Source organism: Leuresthes tenuis, unplaced genomic scaffold (genome assembly GCF_036924035.1).
Source record: "Leuresthes tenuis unplaced genomic scaffold, fLeuTen1.0.hap1 SCAF_6, whole genome shotgun sequence".
Taxonomy (NCBI): Eukaryota; Metazoa; Chordata; class Actinopteri; order Atheriniformes; family Atherinopsidae; genus Leuresthes; species Leuresthes tenuis.
In genome coordinates, this window is record NW_027325360.1 from 21,835,794 (window position 1) to 21,848,486 (window position 12,693).

General features: G+C 36.5%; 2 protein-coding genes across 2 annotated transcripts in view; both read right to left on the reverse strand.

The window, feature by feature from the left end:
• LOC140310071 (glutamine--fructose-6-phosphate aminotransferase [isomerizing] 1) overlaps positions 1-12,693 on the reverse strand; it is a 107,650-nt gene that overhangs the window by 47,018 nt on the left and 47,939 nt on the right. The gene's annotated exons all lie outside the window — the stretch shown is intronic.
• Positions 1-12,693, reverse strand: part of rab11fip1a (RAB11 family interacting protein 1 (class I) a) — a 99,354-nt gene that overhangs the window by 12,355 nt on the left and 74,306 nt on the right. The gene's annotated exons all lie outside the window — the stretch shown is intronic.

The following is a 12,693-nucleotide window of genomic DNA, read 5'->3' on the forward strand; positions in this document are numbered from 1 at the left end:
ATAACTAAAACAACCTGACCAGAGTGAGCTTACATTACTTTATTGTACTAACTAAACACAAATTCTAAAGGTAAATTGTATGTAAATGTAACTTAACAACACTTGAGTTTTAGTATAGATTTCAACATAAGTAACAGTAATAATTAATTGAATCTACTAACTATACAAAAACATGGTGGAAGTTTACTAAATTGTTTCGTTTACATTTTTGTTGTCATGTCTTAAATAGTATTTTATTTATATATATATATATATATATATAAAATATCATTTTTCAGTATCAGGTAAAACTTTCATAGAATGCCACGGGTATCAACTGTGTTCAAGCAAATGAGGAAAACTCTACAGAAAGTCTTGCTGATCCTGTAGTTGAAAGTGAGTAGAGGCAACTACGAGTGGTCTTACAGCCTCAGTTTTAAGTATGATTGAACAACTACTGTCTGCTCATTGCAGCTGGGTGTCAAATGAAATGATACCTTACTACCTTTTTCTTCTGATGTTTATTGTTCCTGCAGCCTGTCCTGATATTTCTATTGTCCTGATATCAGTTTCTGCAATCTTATGTTAACCAAAAGGATTTGTTGTATTTGGGCAGATGTCACACAGTGTGGCCCCCTGTGAACTAACAATGTATTCTACATACGTTTTTTCTTTCTGCTTTATTTGTTTCCTTTCGTTTCTTTTTGCATTGGTATACATTTTATAAGAAATGATTTATATGATTTACTTTCCGACATGAGCTCAGACCTGCTGACATTGTTTATTCCAATCTTGCTGCAGCCAGTTTGTTAGGAAGGTTCAATTTCATTTGGTGTTAAGTCAACTTGCACAATTTTATCAATTTGTATTTGTTTTAATATCAACCAACAGCCTGTTTATGAGAATTCCTCCTGCAGGGGTCACTGTTTTACCACAAATGAATCTGTAGCCAGGCAGATCATGTTTTTTTGTTCTCTATACACCATTTCATTAACTTTACAAAGGTTGATTCACGAATGATATTCAGTATTTGTCCCTCATTCTGATGAAAGACGAAATGATGAAATGTTTTTGTGTTCTCCAAGGGAATCAAAATTCAGCCACGGGCCGATTTCGCGCAAACTTTTTATTAGTCAGAAGTCACATCTTTTATTTCTAACAAAGGTATATGGACCCTTGATTCAAAATCCATGACATGTGTGTCTCATTTTCATTGTAAATGATTTACATCTTTATTCAACAGTTCAAGAAAGATATTGACTCTTGTTTCATATTATTATCCTAATATCCCTCATTGACATTGTATGTGTGCATGGTTTACATAATACAGAGCTAACACATTAAAATCAATGTAGTCATGCTTTTAAACATGTGGTGACAATTTAGCTGAATAACTGAGCCATTAGAAATTTTCATCTGCTGAGGTAGTTAGTGCTCCGGTGATAAATGACAATGCTCTGACGTACTCTTTCCTCTGTGACTGTCTATGATATGCTACATCTCCCGTGATCTAAAAGCTAAAGGAAAACACACTTTGTTCTCATTTTGTGTTATCCCCTGAGAACCAAAACATCCTTATAGTTTGGCGTCAAGATTTAGAGCAAGCATTTATGTGCATAACAACAACAGAGTCTAATGGTGTCTGAGGTGAGCAGAGCTGCAGTGGCATCATTAGAAACGTTGGATCTGCCTCTGTGAAAAGAATATCATTAATTTTGACATCTAACAGTTTCTGTGTGTTTTTCTGGATTTAATGTCATATTAAGAGACCTTAGACCCACGAATGTCAAGCTTTTAAAACTTAGGAGTCTTGCTCACCCCAAATCTACATTCACCTGTATGTTTGAAAGGATGCTGCATAACCTCAGGAAAAAAAAACAAACAATATGATTAGATGCAGAGACTCAACAGTTTTCCCTCATCAGTGGAGGTTTGGATTCCACAAAAAAATAATCTTTAATATGTTCCATATAATCACAACTTTATTAAAAAAAATACAAATGTTTTTTAAAAAGATATATCAGATTAACAAAGTATTAAAAACAATAGTTGACCATCGTGAAAAAAGGCTTGAGAGCATAGATTGTTCTTATTAATGATATTATTCATTGAAACACCAGGGATATGAAAATGTATTGATGTTTACACCAACACCTCTTCTAAACTCACTGCTTCCAAATTAAATTCCAAATTCCTCAGTTACCTAATATTGCAAGTTTCAGATGAACACACAAAATGATCTTGTATGTTGTTCATTGTCTAGTGTGTAACCGTCATAGCCAATGCCACATGAGCTGTTAGGTTATATCTATCTATCTATCTATCTATCTATCTATCTATCTATCTATCTATCTATCTATCTATCTATCTATCTATCTATCTATCTATCTATCTATCTATCTATCTATCTATCTATCTATCTATCTATCTATCTATCTATCTATCTATCTATAGATAGATAGATATATATATACTGTAGATATATATACATTTATATGTATATGTATGTACAGCATTTCCATTCTCATTGCAGTTGATGAAAGATACTCTAACCTGCATACAAGCTCTGATTAGATGATACTTGAAACCTGAGAAATATTCCAAGAAGCATGAAGCTTAAAAGCAAAACAGAACATGGTAGTCATGCAGAGAAGTTTGTCTATATCAAATCCCTATAAATCATCCAGAGTCAAGGTCCTGATATGCGGTAGTTTATTTTCAAAAAACAAATCTCACATGACTGCTTGAAGAGGTGCTGTCAGATTCCCTCCTGTTCACTGATTTGTTTTGGCTTTAACTACAGTTTTAGAGGAGCTGATTATTAGACTTCTGGGGTGTGCGAGACAGAACTTACCCACACATGAGAGCTGGAGTGCCCTCTTCCATTCAGGCAGCAGAAACACCAGACATCTGGATCTCATCGCCCTGTTAGTGAAAGCCAGTCATCACATACCTGAGCAAACACTCTTGACTTTCTAGGGGCTCAACAATAGGGAGGTTCAAACCTCAATTATTGCACTCATTTGTCAGAGGTGTAAAGATTTCCATAGATATGGTCCAAACATGGATATTATAAAGACATTTTGGGCCCTGGCAGCCATGCTGGTATATTTTGAAAGAAATCTGTCTCCATTTTAAATACTGACAATGTGCAGTAGTGCATCTTGAGAGTCACAGGGAAATTTTTTTTAAATAACAATTAGATCACTTTTTTCATGCTGTAGCCAGGTCATGGTTCATGTCATGAAACATTTAATCATAACATAGTTCCAAAACTCCCTCTTTCAGACCTCACCCTCCAACCTTCCCCTGAACCACATGTTTGCCTCAAATTCTTGCTGGTATCGTAGGAACGGGATGGAGAGCTTTTTATTTGACTTTTGAATATTTCAACGCCATGGATTGTGGTTTGGAGCCTGAATCTGTGTATGTCTTAATGCTTTTAACATAAGTCTCCCAACGTTTTGTTTGCTTAATTTTGCCCCCATTTTCACCCATCATGCACTGAATTCATTTCAGAAACAGGAAACAGGGAAAGTAATCATGCAGGAAATTGGAAACACATTTCATTATTGCATTTTAAGTTTGGCTGTGACACGTCTAAGCTTCCTGATACAACCTAATTTTATTTTCAACCCTCTTTTAGTGATTATTTGATAGAAAATAAAATGCAGAGCATCTTTTCAGCTGTCAGTGAAGTTGTGTACTGAGTGCATGGTCAACTTGTTATCTTCTTACCATTGTCTCCCCCTACAAGTCAAATTACAGTTAGCATCCATGCCTGTCCAGATTAATTTGATAATGTATAATGATAATAACACTTCAAATACGAACACAGCTACAAAAAAGTAACACATTCTGTAATGAGATGGTAGGATGATGTGAACATCATCAACCCAGCAGCACATTGTTAATCACTAACAATGTGATTAAACAAATAACACACACAGCTGTACTTTTCAAGGCTGTTTGAGCTCACTGGAGAAACATTTCATAGAAGACTTTGTTAACCTATGTGCCAACAACAAAGACCTCAGAGTCAGGTCATCAGATCATACTAAAAACTGGACGTGTATTGGCTGCTCTTGTTAGATAAATTATTACCGATTCTGGTTAAAGTCAAAAGGGCTCCTCTCAAGAACAAATGTTTTGTAATGAAGCATATTTTGATGACAACTTTTACAAGGCTGTTGAGGAAGCATTTAGAGATGCTCGAAGCTGCAAAGCTACAAAATGTACAATAAGAAATGTCTTGGATGTAATTCAGAACTGCTATTCTGATTTTCCTCTCTTTCCACTTGGTTGTCTTTTGGTGGCGTTGGACCTTCCATCTAGACAATGATCTGAATCGTCAGTTCTAATTTTAACACTTCGTGTAACATCTTCTGGGCTCTTAACGTGTACAACATTACATAAGCTAAAATGACTTTTTTTTAATGGTTACAGTCATTGTGTAAGTAACACTTTTGTGTGTAATTTGTCACAAACTGTACAACAGGAGAGGTGATTTGTATCAGCCGAATATTTGTTAGAAAACATGGCACTCTGGTTAGATTTGCTCTGCAATGTGACAATTGCTTACAAATTCATGCCACAGTAATGTACAAGTCTGTAATCAGACATGTTAACAATGCGTACAGCTGTTTAACTGGAAATTTTTCCTATCTCAACTATAAATGTGACATTAGTTTTATGAAAACTCCTGAAAAGTGTACATGATAAACTGTACAAACATCAGCAATACACATAGATTTAGATTTGGGAGGAGAGCCGTGCTGACACAATGTTTTTTGGCCAACAGCACTTAACCCCTGAGCCACGGTGATGATGGCTGTGCTCTCCTGAACTCAAGTCTGCATATCACCTGCTCTATGTCAAAATATTGATCGCATGTAAAGTGTTGGTGGCATTGAGACATGCCACCTTCCACAGGATGTGATGACAGGCAGTTATTCTGTCAGCCGCAGACAATGTGGCAGCAGTTTCTGCACTGGTCTTCAGACTGGAGTGGCAGCAGGTGTGCTAACTTTGAGTGAACGGTGTTGATTGCCACGGTGACTAACAGCCAACCTGCCTGGAACAATCATGCTATCTGATGGAACTTGTGGCAGCTGCTAAAACAGTTAAAAAGAAAGAGGAAAAATGAAATGTTTGACACTGATGTGGTTTAAAGTTGTGGTATCAATGCTTGTATATGTGTTGGCCATGTGCTGGGCTAGAGACCCGTACTTTGCACCTATGTATGTTTCATTTTAGACAATATGAAATGTAACCCCCAATCGAGCAGTCATAGCTCATGTGTTTGTAAAAAAGGCTTTACATCTCTAAATGGTCAAGGTTCTCCTCTTCTCATTAACATCTCTTATCAGCCCACCCAGCCAACAGTAATCAGTAAAGATCAGTTGAGGCAGGAAGAGTGAGGGATGAAGGGAAGAGGCGACGGATAAACTTCCTGTGGAATGCGGCTCATTCTCTAGCAAAGGGTGGAGTGCTTCTTACCGACAGAAGAGGGGAGCATTTAACCCTATTTCTTCTCGTTAATTATTTGTGGTTACAGAACACTAAGAGAGAATACTTCCCTGTGTTAGTAAACAGACACAGTCGTTTTGGAAGATAAGACTTTTGTTCAGGAGTCAGGAAATGACTGTGAGATGTCAAAGCTTTGAGTGAATCACGAGGTATGTAACTCATTTGTAACAACAGCAACAAAAAGAGTAATCAGTTGGCTGCAGATGATTTCTTTCATTTCAAGTTATACACTTCAAAAGATATCAATGATATTCTACAGTCAGAGTGGACCGCCAGCTGAAGCAGCAGAAAATCTTTGGTAAAGGTTTATATTTGACTAGGATTACACAACTAGTTTTATGTATCCCAGGAGCGGAAGGATGAGCGTTCTCTCTTTGAGTTGGCCAGCCTCTATGTTTTTTAGTAACTGCCCATTTATTTCATTACTGGCGTGTGTTATATTACCACTTCCTGACAGAAACAAGCTGCTGTACATTTCCAAAGTTTTCTTTTTGTACAAGGAAACTAATAACTTTTTAAAGATCTGTTTACCATTAGATTTGTCACACGTTTATGTCATTTAGCAAAGCAGGGAAAGCCTGGACTGCAAATGAAGCGTTTCAGACCGTTCCGGAACAGTGCCTTTGGTAGATTTTGCACTATGTAACAAACTGGGCAAAATGCAAAATGCATTTGTCTTATTTTACTAAATAAAGTTTACAACTTGGATGTTGGCAGAGTTCAATGATTTATTTATTTATTTTTCAATCTTAGAGAGCCCAGGGTACGTAAACTATATTATATGCATCTCTGACTTATTTTCAACTGCTTTCTGCTTTTCAATGTCTCATCGGAGAAGATTACCGGGCAAAACATGGTAAGAAATTGCTGTCCATTTCTACAATTACAGACTCTCCTAGAGTATATAGAGATGACTCTGAGATTAGCATTAACTTTCTCATAGAGTGTATTGATACAAGTATTCGATATCTGCAACCATAGCAAGTCATTCCAGGAATCAACTGAAAAGGCCTGGAATAGCCAGCCAGTAATAGGAAATGTGTGTATGCGGTAGGAAAATTGAAGAGGTCACTCATTCAGCGTCAAAATGACACTGGATGTTGTTTCTTACAGATGATGTCAGTGTGTAATTATTTAGATAAAATGATTATTATTATTACTAATTATAACAGATATTTCAACAGTCGAACACAACAGGTCATAATTTGTGTGTGTGTGTGTGCAGAAACATCACTCACCATTTGGAAACCACTTTCTGAAGAGGAAAATAATACTTCTTGTTCCCCGGAGTGAAGGAAATAGATAGATCCTTACCACTTTTATCCTCTCCCCTGGCACCATAGCTGCCTACATCACATGCACAACAAAATCCTGGTGGACTGTAGTTTCACACTGAAGTCAAAGAGGTCCATGGGCACGACCTCAACTCTCCAAGGAACAATGAACAGAACAGCTAAATGGATATAATTGCACTGACACAAGTCGCGAGTGATCTGTGACATGGTAGATTTGTCTGCGCAACGGTGTTTCAAGCGATAGATCGAACACAGTAAATGCCAGATCAGCCATATAACAGTGGATTTTTGTTGAATTACAACATATACAAACAGACTAAACCAGCCGAACTCCATTGATGCTGTACGTGTCTTTTTGGGGGTGCTTATCGAGCAAGATTCAACTGTAAAATGTGAAATACAAAAACCACACATCATACCATCACATGCTAATGGGCTCAACAGGTCATAATTGGTTCTGTTTAAGTTCTTGTGATGGTAAAAAAGAAAAGCATCCCAAAAATGTCATGAAAATATGTGTATTGTATAAATAAGGCTCAAATGAGCCAGTTACTGCTGGCTCAATGGTCACAACAAATCAATAAAGGAGGATTATATCTAAGATATTCCACCTTAAATAAAAAAAGTTGCTGTTATGCAGGTTACTTGAGGAATAATTCATGAGCGTCTCTGTCATGAAATTGTTATTTTTCAATCTATTTGACTGCATGGTGCAACTGGAGAGATGAATTTTTTGCTATTTGTTGCATATTTTCTTTGTCTCTACTTTCTGATTATCTCGAGTGAATATCTTCTGCCTCTTAGGAAATACATGTAAAAATGTCTTATAGCTTGTATGGAAAAGATTTACCTAAGTGGTGACAATCTAGCCAATTCAATCAAATTAAAAAACGTTTTAATTGCCCACAGAGGAAAAGCCATCAGTGCACCAAAATAAAAATGAAAACTCTTCTTCTTCTGAGTAAGGCTGTGGAGGGGAAAAAAAAGACAGCTTTGTCATTTCTAATCAGAACAATCAGTGAGGTTGAATGTCCTTAAATCTATATATTTACAAAAATACTTTTGTAAACTCAAATACAGCATAAAGGACTCTCTCTCGACAATAACCCACCCATGCGCATATTATGAGCGATATAGGTTTTGATGTCTTGCCCAAGGACACTTTGACATGTGGAAGCACTGATGATCACTCTGCCAGCTGAGCTATCCAAAAGTCTCACTTTTTCTCCTACATGTTGCTGTAAAAGCTTGCTGCAGTCTTGTTTTGATTTGTTTTACCTCCAAAGATAATCCGCAGATATTTGTGAAATCTGTCTTCCTGAATTATTGCTGAAGGCTGATGAATAGCAGTCGATAATGATCGGTAATTGGTCACTGATCACTTCAATGTTTCCAAATCAGCGTTAATCCATCTAAAATTAGTGATAGGCAGATATGGAGCCTACATCCAATGGCTGTGGTGTTTCTTTCAAACATTCAGCCTGAATCTTGAGACATAAGTTTAGTTTTAAGTAGCTCATGACTAATTATCATTTGGATACAGAAAAAATTACTGTTAGCATTGCTGTGGCTATATTTCTATTTCACGTGACTATACATATATACAAGAGAAACGTATGATAAAGGACACACAGCTCTTACTTTTCTTGTATGAATTTAACTACAGCTCACCGGAGTCACTGATGCATCAAGTGATGAAGAAAGACAAAGACACAGTGTGTTCCAGTTAAATGGTGACTGATAGGGTCATTACAGCACAACATGCTGTGGTCAGTCTCATTACAGAACAATTACCATTTGGTTATTGCGTGCTGATTTAAAGTTTACCTTTTTTTTTAATTTGTTTGTTTGTTTTTGTCAGACCATTTTCAGGTTTGGAACTAATGCTTCAGGTCTGCCCAGCAACAAAAATATTGCCTCAGTATAATTAACTTGGTGTGTTGTTCTCATTTAGCTTTTATTCTTTATATTTTATTTAAAAAATGACTTATTCTATATCATTAGAAAACTATATATTCTTAAGTTCTTAGCTGTTCCAGATGCACATGTTGCCAAATGATAAATCACCTGCTGTCAAATCATGATACTTTCTCATCTCCTAATTTAATACCCATCTATAAAATTTGAATCATGACAATACTCCCCCTTAGCCTCAAAGAAGCTAACAATATGACTCTACACTCTTTTTGTAAATGCTATGAATCTGCAAATTTGTTTTCATTTCTATCTCCACAGCTTGCCTGCAGCAAATCTGCTCTCTTTAAACTCTCTTTAAATACTGTAGAACATGTCATTCCAAAACTGTGAGTTGAAGAGATCGATTCTCTCATTTTGAATCATCAGATGACCTGAATTTTAGCTATTGCAAAAGTATTATTTTAGCTATTATTGGTCGAGTTTGAGGTGAAAGTGTTCAGCCATGGAGTTGGAAGAATTAATGAAGTGTGTTCATTTTCATTGAATGGGGAGTACCAAGAGTTCTGAAGGTCACAAGACAGATATGTCCACCAGTGAACCCACATTGCGGACGTGCAGATCATAGCTCTCCTGAGATGAGGCCCACTCAAAGCTTACTTCATGCTTGGCTGAGGGAACAGGTTGACAAACACAAGACAAATGACCAGTCACTGTAAAATGAGATGAATGGTGTGAATTAGAACAGGCATTAAGGGGGTTGTCATTTGCATCAGCAATGTTTCCTGCCATCTGAGACATCCCATCTCTGGTCACCAAATAGCACAAAGGTTTCTGTAAGGCAAAGCGTTTAGAGTGAAAAAAAACCCAAAACACACTTATCTGTAGTAGGAGGATAATGCTTTCTTCTGCCTTTGACCCTGGTTTTAAAAACCCTGCACATTGACAAAGTAAATCACCATGAATAGATGAAAAAAGTTATTTTTCTTTTTGTCCACTTCATAACTTGTAACATAACAAGTTGTGCTTTGTTTTTGAAAATGCATTGTGACTGTGTCCCAGCTGGACTCCTTTCTAGTTCTGTTTTCCCCAGATATCCACAATTACTAAAAGCTGGAAAGTAACATGTTTTCATAACCAACAGGACACTTGACCATATGAAACAAGGCTAAGAGTTATGCAAAATCTTATTATCTTATCTTATTGGTTGTTAATCTTTGCTACATTATACACCATATGCTGCACAGTGTTAGCTGACAGATGGAACTGTCAAGTTTACCTCTTTTCCCAACACTGCAAAGAAATTAAACACAAGTGAGTTAGAGATTCATCTGTTGTTTTGTCATATAGGTATCTTATGCACAAATAAAAAAAGGAACTTATTTCAATTGTTTTTCCACCTTCTAATTAGCCACTTTAATAGCAATTTTGGTGAATTACAAAGTAGAACTTAGCTGTGGAGCTATGGCAAGATTTTCATGTGATGTAATAATCACATGATAATGACCATGTTTGGAAGTAGGATAATGCTTCTAAAAAGAGGGCAGCCAGAACAAATAGCACGAGCAGTCAGAAGATCAGAACGGTTAGAAACAATTGTCTTTTTTTGGCATAAGTCATTTCAAAGGAAAAGTCTTGTAAAGTTGTAATCACGTGCATTTACAGACTGGTACATCATGGTATAACCATTTCAAATCTGTCTAATGAGTTGTGTGATCTTCTTCAAAAGAAAGGAAATTACCTTTGTGCGTTTATACATCCAGATGAATTACTTGCAATCAAAGGCTTGTGTTTCATAAAACTATAACTTAGCCCATATAGCCTATATATTGGCACTGTGTGAGGCTCATCACCACAACCTTTGGCTCTGCTGTGTTAACCTTCATTTTTGGAAGTTGAGACAAAACAATTCATCACTGTGACAGAAAGGATGGATAGAGAGGAAACATAGAAGAACGTGTTCTGGCTTTCATTAAAAACTGTTTTGGAAGCTATGGAGATTTTGAATCTGTAATACAATAAATCATTGTCTCTAACTATTAACTACTGTATTGGGGGATGTGTCTGTCTCCTTTTCAGGTCAAACAATGTCATCAGGCCATATAGAAATAATTTCTTTGTGTTTTTCCTCAGCTGTGATGGGTTATAAATCATAGTACCAGATGGGTGATGAAGTGGTTACATTGTGGAATAACCTCTGTTCCAACAGATCATTGGTTGTAGTCAGCATTAGGCTGAGAAAGGATTAATGAAGTATGAGTTTGGGCTGAGTGCCCTGCGCCAACTGGAGTTTCAACAGAAAAGAAAACACCAGAAAGTACACTTCAACTTAAAAGACCTAACTCATTTCAGTATCTGCTCTGCTCTGACCTGATGGATAACCATCACACACCATCACATCATTAATGTTACTTACCAGTGTACAATCAAAGATTGTTGACCTTTAGTTTCCGACGGCATGAAGCACACAGTCAGCATTACTTCTTCAAAAGCCACTCTGCTCTGTTTAAAGCGCCTGTACTGGCAAATCACTGCCCTAAAATAAAATAACATTTACAAATCTAATCACAGATGTCTAATGAGAGCTGTAATCATGTAATCAATGCAGTTATCGTCTGTGAAAACATGGCCTTCCTGGTCTGTAAGGCAATGACAAAAGTGTCACATCCATTAATGGGATATACTGTAGAAGTAATCAGCTTCTCTATTGAAGTGTAATCATTGTTGACACACTAATTCATTACATTCATAGGTACACTTCAAAAAATATCTACATCCCCCAATAAGGAAACATTTTTTAAATAGGTCTTGTCAACAGGTGTTTATAATCAGGATTTGGTATAAAAGCTATATCCAAAAAAGTATTTGATGAGCAAAGATAAGCAGAGAATCTGCAGCTTTGAGGAATTTCAATGTGTAAAGAGCAGTTGCTCAAGCCTAAATTGGACAGCTATGATCTCTGATCCCTCTCATGGCAGCGCATCAAGAACGATCTTTCATCAGTACCTGGATTACTATTGGATATTTCTATATTGCGCCAATGTTTACTGAGTTTGGGTTGGAAATTGTGCCTTGAAAGGAGCATAATCGATAGATAGATCCTCAGCTGGAGTCTCCAACACAAACACAGCTAACTGCATATGTCTGTAATGGTTTAAGAGTCATTAGTGATATCAGGAAAGTGAAGCACATATTATTTATAACAACACAGCTGTTTGCACAGCTACAACCACAATTGTGCATGACTGTTACCAATTCTCATATCATGACATGAGCTAAAATAACTTTTTTTCTGTGTTATTTTCAGTAAATTTCTATCAAATTAGGTAAGAGTATCATGAAGTCATGCATTCCCAGTAAGGGTAAAAGCATTCTTAGTGATAACATTGTATACACCATGAGTAACAAAAGAAAAAAATATACATTCACCAATTCAGAGTTATGCAGCAAGCAATTTTACAAATCATTACAGTATATTTTTGCACTCATGTAGCTGTATGTTAGATGACATGGTCTTCAGCTCACCAAATTTTCAGTTGTCATGGAGATAGATCAGAAGACATACAAGCTCAGTCGTTGTATAATCATTTCTCTTATGCAAGTCACTTTTGTAACTTCCTGGGAAAAGCTAAGAAGCCCTTTCAACAGTTTCACAGCAGCCATTGTGGTTTATCAATGTGGGAAAAGTGTGGATAATGATATTATCACCGGTGTGACAAAGAGCCAGCAAACTTACCCTGAAACAAAAGCAGATGAACAAAATGTAACTGCTTTATATGTTTGAATTAAATATCACATGTCCGAAGGAACTAACCCAATTGAAAATCAATTAGAGGCTCTGTCATGGCGGACAAGCTTCGTTCATCAACTGAAAAATGTAAAGACGGATAAAAGTTCTAAGTTAGTTGCAAGACCTTTAAACAAGTGACACTGAATTCTGAACGAGACAATTATTTCCGTGCCTTATCATCCAGTG